Here is a 10,277-nt window from a genome sequence, read left to right as displayed (position 1 = left end):
TACATTTCCTGGTTAGATACAGGAGTGCTGGGAAGGGAAGGGTGTAGTTCTTTTAAATGATAGGGAAGGGAGAAGGGAAGTGCTGGGTAGAGGAGGGCGTGGTCTGTGGCTAGGGCTCCACCCCCACCGACCTAGGTGAGGACAGGAATTTACTGCCCAAATGTTGCATTTTCCAAGACCACCCTGGCCTGCCATGCCCCCATCCTGTGCCTATAAAAACCCGAGACCCTAGCAAGGCAGAAACAGAAGTAGCTGGAAGTCAAGAGGAGTGCTTTGTGGAGGAACGCACCCACAGGCACCAGCATGCCGGCAGGCCACTGACTGGCAGAACAAAGCGGTGTTTGGCTGGGGCAGTTGGAGGAGCGCTCGGGCCGCCAAGCAGACCGACTCCAGGGGAAAACCATCTCCCTTCTGGCTCCCCCATCTGCTAAGAAGTACTTCCACTCAGTAAATCCTTCCGCTCATTCTCCAAGCCCACATATGATCCGATTCTTTGGTGCACCAAGGCAAGAACCTGGGGATATAGAAAGCCCTCTGTCCTTGCAATAAGGCAGGGGTCTAATTGAGCTGACTAAAACAAGCCACCTATAGCCGGCCAAACTAAAAGCAAAACTAAAAGAGCACACTGGGCTAGGTGCGGTGGCTCACGCCTGTAATCCCAGCACTTTGGGAGGCCTCATGAGGTCAGGAGTTTCAGACCAGCCTGGCCAAGATGGTGAAACCCCGTCTCTACTAAAAATACAAAAATTAGCCGGGCATGGTGGCGGGCGCCTGTAATCCCAGCTACTCGGGAGGCTGAGGCAGAAAATTGCTTAAACCTGGGAGGCGGAGGTTGCAGTGAGCCAAGATCGCACCGCTGCACTCCAGCCTGGGCAACAAATCGAGACTTGGTCTCAAAACACACACACACACACACACACACACACACACACACACACACACACACACACACACACACAGTAACACGCCCACTAGGACTTCAGCTGTAAACATTCACCCCTAGACACTGCCATGGGGTCGGAGGCCCATAGCGTGCCTGTCTGTATGCTCCCCTACAGGTTTGAGCAGCGGGGCCTTGAAAAAGCAATCCACATCCCCATCGCACGCCCTGCAAGGGGGACAAGGGAACTTTTCCCATTTCAGTTATGATGATTGTACTATGAATATGCAGGATGTTACCACTGGAGGAAGCTGGATTAAGGGTACACGGGAACTATATAGTATATCTATGTGCACTTCTACATAAGTCTAAAATTATTTTAAAAATACAAAGTTAAAAAGCACTTAGGGAAACTATATTTGGTAGTATGATTCTTTGAGTAAGGTTTGTCTTTGACAGGAGACTGTGGACTGTAAACTCTCTGAAGTTAAGGACTATTACTGTTTTCCCCCAGCACCTAGTACAGTGCATGGCACATAGTTGGTCTTCAATAACTATTTGCTGACTGAAAATGAATAAAGAAGATACTAAGGGTACCGACCAGCAGAACTTTAAGCAACAAAAGAGAGACAAACCAGTTCCTGCATTAAGGTGGGAGGAAAGAGGTGAGAGGGCCATGCACCAATATTTGGTAAGACCTTCAAAACACATGCACACACACACGCATGCCCGCAAACACATGTACACACACACATGCACCTGCCCCTGTGCAAATTAGGGAGTGGTTTGAGTGCCACGCATGGGTCAATGGTATGTGTGCCAACAGCAACAACAGCAGGATGGCAAGGTGATTCCTAAAGTGATGTGATTCTGCAGATGCAGCTCAGAGCCAGTGGTGAGCACAAGAATTTGGGATGAATCCATGTTATCTGGATTTTGGGTGGCTTGGTGAACCCAGCTGACAGTTTTAGTAAATAAACCTAGACGGTCTTTTTCTGTACTCAAATGTTAAATGTAAGGACAATTGTTTAAACATCGTTCTAGTCTAAGGAAAGCTAGAATGCTACCTAGTTTGCTGGAATATACCCAGAAACAGGGGAAGAGGGTTGATATGGTTTGGCTGTGTCCCCGCCCAAATCTCACCTTAAATTGTAGTTCCCATAATCCCCACGTGTCATGAGAGGGACTTGATGGGAGATAATTGAATCATGGGGGAACTTATCCTCATGCTGTTCTCGTGATAGTGAGTTCTTACAAGAGCTGATTTATAAGGGGCTCTCCCCCCTTTTGCTTGGCACTTCTTCCTGCCACCATTTGAAGAAAGATGTGTTTGCTTCCGTTTCCACTGTCATTGTAAGTTTCCTGAGGACTCCCCAGCCATCTGAACTGTGAGTCAATTAAACCTCTTTCCTATATAAATTACCCAGTCTGGTGTATGTCTTTATTAGTAGCGAGAGAACGGACTAACACAGGGTCAAATTCAAGAATTAAGCTATGCTGCTGGTAATATCAGGGTCACACCACATATGTGATAAGCCTAGCAGAACATCACAGGGTTTAAACTGATACTACCATTTATGATTTGGAAAGGTTCTAGAAATTAAGAGATGCTTTGCTGCATTTGTAACTCTAAGAAATACAAAAGGTTTGGGTGTGAATTAGGTTTCTCTATTATATACAGGGTGTTAAATCAGACTTTGCAAACAATCCTAGGCAAAACTTACAAGGTCTGAAAGCATTTCCCAGAAGCTATTCACAATGCCTGACTTAAATACTCTGTATATAAAATTATAATGTAAAACTGTTGTTTCAATTTTTTTTCATAAAAGCCAGATACTTAAAACTCGATGTTTTGTTTCAATATCTATCATATCATTGGGCAGGTTAGGATATGCAACAAATATTCTAAGCTCCTAAGAATGGATGGAACTATATCACCTGTCTGTGTCTTAGCTGCCCAGGTAGAAACTTGGTTCTTTAAAGCTGTAGGGGAAGAAAAACTTTACCTCAACCATCTTAGGGTTACTGGTTAGGACTGATAATTAAGATGACATAGGCAGATGAACAGGAGAAAAGCACACAGATTTTGACATGTACATGGGAGCTCCCAAAGGAAAATGAAGATGTAAAGAACTGGCAAAACCTAAGTGCTTATATACTAGGTTGAACAAAGAGAGGCAATTGTGGAAGAGTAACTAAAACATATGTGAACTAAAAGAACGTAAGAATTATTTTAACAAGGTCTGTATGTACAGATTTCTGTTGTCCTCAACTTCCTAACTCTGATGATAAGAATGTTTCTTTCCTCCTGGTATAGGGAGGGGACCTTTCACATGGGAGATTTATCTCCTGTTTTTAGGAAGAAAAGGGGAGGTCAGAGAACCCCTTTTGCAAGTGCCTTTAGTTCAAAATAATCATGGCAAGTGGCATATTTTGGGGATGGCATATTCTGCCACCCTTCAAAGCCATGGACTGTGTGTATGACTGTGGATCTATTTTTCATGTTCTCCATCCCCTTCCTATATACCATGTTGTTTTGCAAATAGTTGATGCACAGTGAATTTTGGTAGATTCTTAAAAGCTCTTCACTGTACTACTCTATTAGCACAGATAGTCTTACTATTCAGTTGCATTTCTAAACGCCGTTAGTGCAACTATTACAAATGCAATATGTGTTCATTGCAACAAGTGGAAAAAGTACAGAAAAGTGTAAGGAAAATAAAAATCCATCATGATTCCACTGTATAACAATAATCACTGCTGACAGTTTCACATATACCAGACTCAGGTGTTTTTGTGCATGAGTGGATTTATATAGTACACAGTTGATAACCTTTTTTTTTCTCAGTATTGTCTATAGAATTCCCATCCTTAAGTATATATCAACATCACCATCTTTACTGACTTCATAGTATTCCATTTATGTATGTGCTGTAATTTCAATCCATATTGCTAAATATTTAGGGTATGTCCACATTTTCTCTACTATATGCTGCAATTCCACAAATATCTCTGAACATACATTCTTGGGAAAAGTTCTCAAGGGTGAAATTACTGTTACTTTTAGTTTAAAATTTGATTATCCTCCAAGTTGTTTGATTTTTAAGGATGTTGAACACCTGTACATATGTCTAGTTTCCCTACTTTGAATATAAGCTTCTAGAATAGAAGGAAGAAATCAAATCTTGGAAGTCTCTGTATCCTCTACAAGTCCTAGCACAGCCCTGGGTGTTGGAAATGCTTTTGACTACAAATCATAGAACACCTGTGCAAGAGTAGCTTAAATCAAAAAGCCACTTAATCATCGCCCATAATTAAGAAGCCTGGGTGTAGACAGTTCAGGGGTTGATGCAGCAGCTCAGCGAGGTCCTTCCACCCTTTTGGCTTTAGCACACTTCCTGCCCTGCCTGAGCACCAGCACATTATCTTCACTCGGCACCCCCAACCCAATCTAGAAACAAGGAGGTGGGCAAAGGAGCTCTCCTCTTGCCCCTCTTTTTTTTTTTTTTTTTTTTGAGACAGAGTCTTGCCCTGTCGCCCAGGCTGAAGTGCAGTGGTGTGATCTCAGCTCACTGCAACCTCCGCCTCCCAGGTTCAAGCGATTCTCCTGCCTCAGCCTCCTGAGTAGCTGGGATTACAGGCACGCGCCACCACACCTGGGTAATTTTTTGTATTTTTAGTACAGACGGGATTTTGCCATGTTGCCCAGGCTGGTCTTGAACTCCTGAGCTCAGGCAATCCGCCCACCTCAGCCTCCCAAAGTACTAGGATTACAGGCGTGAGCCACTGTGCCTGGACTTGCCCCTTTATTTTTATCAGAGAGGAAAAGATTTTCTAAAAACAACCCAGGAGAATTTTTTTTGTATCTTATTGACTAGGCTACTTCTAGCGCAGAAGAGGCTGGGAAGGTATCTTTGGCCTTTTAGCCCCTATGATGAAAGGCAAGCTCATGGGAAGGAGTCAGGGAAAGGCTGTTGCGTTGGCCACCAACAAAAATGGGGCCCAGTGATAGGACTGAACATATTCCCAGAGTTGGCATGTAGATCATCTCCTGCCCCCACTCCTCTTCATCTCTCAGGGAAGAAAACGAGTTTTTATGGTGTCACCAGCCATGGGATCTCTGGGGACTCAGTGTCACCAATTCTGCCTCCCTCCTTAGCGTTTTGGTGGGGCTTTCCTGTTCTTGTGGGTGTCCTCCAGGGGAGACTGGTCCTACAGGGGGCCCAGGGCTGTGGGAGGTGCCGTCAGGGCCTCTCAGCAACTGAGAGAGACGGGCCACACCCATTTTTCAAGCTCCCTATAAATTAAAAATACAGGAGAAGAACCCTAACAGCATTATAAAGTTTGCAGTTTGGCCTGGCCCAGTGCCTCATACCTGTAATCGAGCACTTTGGGAGGCCAAGGCGGGAGGATCACCTGAGGTCAAGAGTTTGAGACTAGCCTAGCCAACATGGTGAGACCTCATCTCTACTAAAAATACAAAAATTAGCTGGGTGGGGTGGCAGGCGCCTGTAATCCCAGCTACTCGGGAGGCTGAGGCGGAAGAATCGCTTGAACCCTGGAGTCAGAGGTTGCAGTGGGCCGAGATCTTGCCACTGCACTCCAGCCTGGGCAACAGAGCAAAAACTCCATCTCAAAAATAAATAAATAAATTAAATAAAGTTGGCAATATATTTTAAATGTTTGCCTGTAACAGATTCATTCCTTAATACAAAGAAAACACTGCAATAAAATTGGGCACCATGGCCATTAAATTTATGAAAAATACTGACTCAGTATAGTGTAGCTGGTGTGACCCAGGATGGGGACAAGTTCAAAGTTGAAGGTTGAAGGTTGAGCAATCTTTTTTTTTTTGCAACGGAATCTTGCTCTGTTGCTCAGGCCGGAGTGCAGTGGTGCAATCTCCACTCACTGCAGCCTCTGTCTCCTGGGTTCAAGTGATTCTCCTTCCTCAGCCTCCCAAGTAGCTAGGACTACAGGCACTTGCCACCCCGCCTGGCTAATTTTTGTATTTTTAGTAGAGACAGGGTTTCACCATGTTGGCCAGGTGGGTCTCGAACTCCTGACCTCAAATGATCCACCCACCTCGGCCTCCCAAAGTGTTAGGATTACAGGCGTGAGCCACTGTGCCTAGCAGGCAGTCTTCTTAAAATGCAGGTGTTTTGTTTGGAGGTCTTTGCAAATCTAAATTTGAGGTGCTTCATGAATCGAATATATTTTGTATTTTTAGTAGAGACAGGGTTTTGCCATGTTGCCCAGGATGGTCACAGCAAACAGTGCTCCTGGGTCCCCTGTGATAGGCCCCAGGGCAAGAGTTAAGGCCCAAAAGGACTGAGGCCTCAGGTGCCACAATTTCACAATTAGTTACTCATTTCCTTCCTCTCCTCCGGTCTGATTTTCCCTTCCCCACCAGCCTCCTGCGCTCCTCTCACTTCCCTTTCTCCCCTCCTAAATTCTCCATCCTCTTTTCTGACCTCTTCCTGCCCTCCCCTTCCTCCCTTCCTTCCCTCCTTTGAAAGTCTGGTCCTCTAGGGCTGTGGAAAAGACTGGAATCTGAGCCCTGGCCTGCAGCCAGCAGGGAGCCAGGAGGAGCAGCTGCAAGGTCAGACCAGGGTCACATCAGCTGCTGAGAGAGAGAGGAAGTGAGGCTGCCTGGGCTTCCTGGCCCTCAGGGACAGGCTTACTCCACATGGCCCCTCTCTGCACCCCTGTTCCTGCTGAAAGGTGCCAGGATATGCCACCCCAAAACATACCACTTTGGCATAAGGATTATTTTGAGCTAAAGGCACTTGAAAAACAGCAGATGCAAGAAGGGCATTCTAATCTAGTTTCTTCCTGAAAACAGGAGATACGGACTTTCATTTGAAAGATGCCCTCCCTGTACCAGGAGAAAAGAAACATTCTTTGAGTTACTCAGAAGACACTCTTTGTTTGCTGGGAAGATTGTGGCTTATTTTAAAAGCAAAAGCAGCATCCCTCACCCAGCATCACTTTGCTCAGGGCTGCCTTTTGTTAAGGAGCTCCTTAAAACCAAACTCAGGAGGCATTTTCTTCTCTCTCCTATGACCAGAGTGTGTTGGCAAACAGGCTGCTCCATGCTTAGTGTGGCCACTCCCAGTGCACTGGTCGGGAATGGGAGGGAGGAGACTCTGTCCCCTTGACCCAGTTTTGGGGCGAAATCCAAAAGCCTCCTTGGCTCTGTGCGTCTGCCTCTTTGAGTGTCTGCAGCACCAGCTCTCCACTGGTTGTTTTAGAGTTTCAGGGTCTTAATGATGTCGGGACCGTAATGGTGCCAGGGCATTGGTGCTGGTTATTGGTTCCACAGGTCACTCCTGGGCTGGCCCTCAGTCTTGTCCACATGGCCCTGGGGAGGTATGGGGGTCACTTTGCCGCTTCATGTCACAGAGCCCTCCATGCCCCGTGGAGTCCTGTCCACGCAGGCCTTCTCTCTTGGGTTGCTCCTCCTGAGACCCATCCCTTCTCTGTTCTCATCCTCTCCCCTCCAACACCAGCCCAGGAAAAACCTTTCCTACATTTTGGGTCTTTACCTGTAATCTCCTCTATTCTTCCCAAATGTTTAGGCTTTAGGGATTGGAAGCTGGGAGTTCTTAGACTGCTATCGACTTTCTTTCCTTCCACCACTTTCTTCAGTAAAGGAGCACAGAGCCCAGGATCTGCTTTAAAGGGGCGGAAGGAAAAACGGGGCAAGAATCTCAAAAACGTGACCCCACTTCTGAGTGCTCATCACCTGGCACAATACCTGGTACATAGCAAACAATTGTTAAACCAAAAAAAAAAAAAAAAAAAAGCTGGGCACGGTGGCTCATGCCTGTAATCCCAGCACTTTGGGAGGCCGAGACGGGTGGATCACCTGAGGTCAGGAGTTCGAGACCAGCTTGACCAACATAGAGAAACCCTGTCTCTACTAAAAATACAAAATTAGCTGGGTGTGGTGGCGCATGCTTGTAATCTCAGCTACTCAGGAGGCTGAGGCAAGAGAATCACTTGAACCCAGGAGGCGGAGGTTGCAGTGAGCGGAGATCATGCCATTGCACTCCAGCCTGGGCAACAAGAGTGAAACTCCATCTCAAAAAAAAAAAAAAAAAGAAAAAAAGAAAAGAAAAGAAAAGAGAAACATGGCAGCAAGAGAATGAATACATGCAGGCCACCTGGCTCAGAGCCGCAGGACTTGAATTCAGATCCCAGCCCCCTGGCTGACCTCCCTGTGTAAGTTCCACTGACCTAATCCATAAAGGAGGGGAGGGATGAGTTCATCACTGGGATTCCTTCCAGCCCCCAAACTCAAGATTTTGTATCCACATAGGAAAAAGAAAGAATATTTATGCAGTCGTCCCACTGAACTGGAGCAGGGAAGAAACCTGCCTGGATGATTCAGGCTCACATACACAATCATCTCCAAATATGCTTCCCTTCTGTCAAATGCCATCTCCTAAATATCACCAGAGCAACCTGCGGAGAAGGCAAGGCTGAGTTGATTGTTCACCGTGGTAAGGTAAAGTACCCCCTCCACAAAGCCTCAGTAGCTTCCCAAAGTGGGAGGGCAAAGTGATTTTTATTGAGACTTTGAGGCCTGGTTTAAGGTGGCTCTTTCAGTGCAGAGGTGGCATGCTTGATGGGGGTTGCTAAGATCATGATTGGTAGACACAGCAAAGTGCGGATTTCCGGCTGAGGCGTTCAAAGAATCTTGGGGTATAAACTGTCTTCCTATTGAACCTATAAACTGATGCTTCCTGTCGAAGACATGGTGTGTCCTTCAGGAAGTTCCTGGGATGAACAGTAGAGTTATTTGCAGCTTTTATCTTCCTGGGCAAGCATTTTCTGGAATAATAGTGAAGTTACTTTGATGAGGACAGTGGAATAGTAAAGTCATGTTAATATAGACAGTGAGCTATGAGTGGTTTGATTCTCATCCCAAGCTGTCTTGGTTGGCTGTTTGAAGGACTGTGATGTCCCCTCCACCAAGAAGGCTGATGCCTATGAACATGTGTACTGTCTTCCCCTCTTGGTCCAGCTGGAATTGGCCCATGAAGGCAGGGAGCAGAGTGAGGCTGGAATATTCATTTCTGTTCTCTTTCTGCTGGTATTACCCAGCAAGCAATGGGCTCACTGCCTGATGCACACACAAGCCAATACCATGGCACTGAAAACCTTTATTGGGAATTGACTGGCAAGACAGGAGGCAAGGCTGAAGTCTGTGTCCCCTAGCTGGTGGACTGGGACAGGTTTTATAGGCGAAGGGTAATGAGCCATGATCTGATTGGATTTTGCAATGAGGTGATGCTGGGGAGGCATGATCTGACTGGATCCTGCCACAGGGTGACACTAGAGCTCAATCTGATTGGATCCTGGATCCTGCCATGTGCAGTCCACTTCTTAAAGCAGTCCTTGCTCCCGGCTTCCAGCACTTAGGTTCCACTTGTGGTTGCACACTTGGTTCATCTGGGCATGTTCAGGTTACTTGACTTTCAACTTGGGGATCCATGGCAACCGAAAAACAACTCACGACTTTGTTACATAAAAGTTGAACCAGGGCCGGGCACGGTGGCTCACGCCTGTAATCCCAGCTCTTTGGGAGGCCGAGGCGGGCAGATCACGAAGTCAGGAGATCGAGATCATCCTGGCTAACACGGTGAAACCCTGTCTCTACTAAAAGTAAAAAAAATTAGCCAGGCGTGGTGGCAGGTGCCTGTAGTCCCAGCTACTCAGGAGGCTGAGGCAGGAGAATGGTGTGAACCCGGGAGGCGGTGCTTGCAGTGAGCCAAGATTGCGCCACTGCACTCTAGCCTGGGCAACAGAGCAAGACTCTGTCTCAAAAAAAAAAAGAGTTGAACCAGATTGGTCTGGTGTGATTACACTGGGTTGCCCTGGGTTGGTTGCCTCCACCTGTTTCAGCCCTCAGCTCCTATCACCAGCCTTCTCAATAGCTTCTCTCTTGAGTTGGGGTAACTGCTCCCCGACTTGCCCTTTTATGCCTAAGGGAGCCTAGCTCCTAGTATCCCATGTGGTCTTTCTCTCATTTCTTATTCCCAATGAGCATGTGTTGCTTTCCTAAAGGCATTTCCATAACATTATACTTTTAAAGTCAACTGTGTGTGAGTATAAATGCTATTGGACATCAGGGGAGAACTCAAAAAAAAACAAAACAAAAAAACAAATGTTCATTTTTATTGATAAACTTTTTAACTAAGGTAATTTTCAAAGAAAGCTAAAATCATGACACTCCTACAAACATAAAATGGACATGTTAAAATTGTATTTAGTGCGTCATTAATGAAGGCTGGTAAGATGTGACAACCAGTTCAAATGAGAAGTCAAAAGAGGCACAAATTTATATGGAGAAAAGCAATGTTGAAGTGTATTTACGAATAGAAGGAAA

Source organism: Gorilla gorilla, chromosome 15, assembly GCF_029281585.2.
Source record: "Gorilla gorilla gorilla isolate KB3781 chromosome 15, NHGRI_mGorGor1-v2.1_pri, whole genome shotgun sequence".
NCBI lineage: Eukaryota > Metazoa > Chordata > Mammalia > Primates > Hominidae > Gorilla > Gorilla gorilla.
This window is presented reverse-complemented; position numbering follows the sequence as displayed.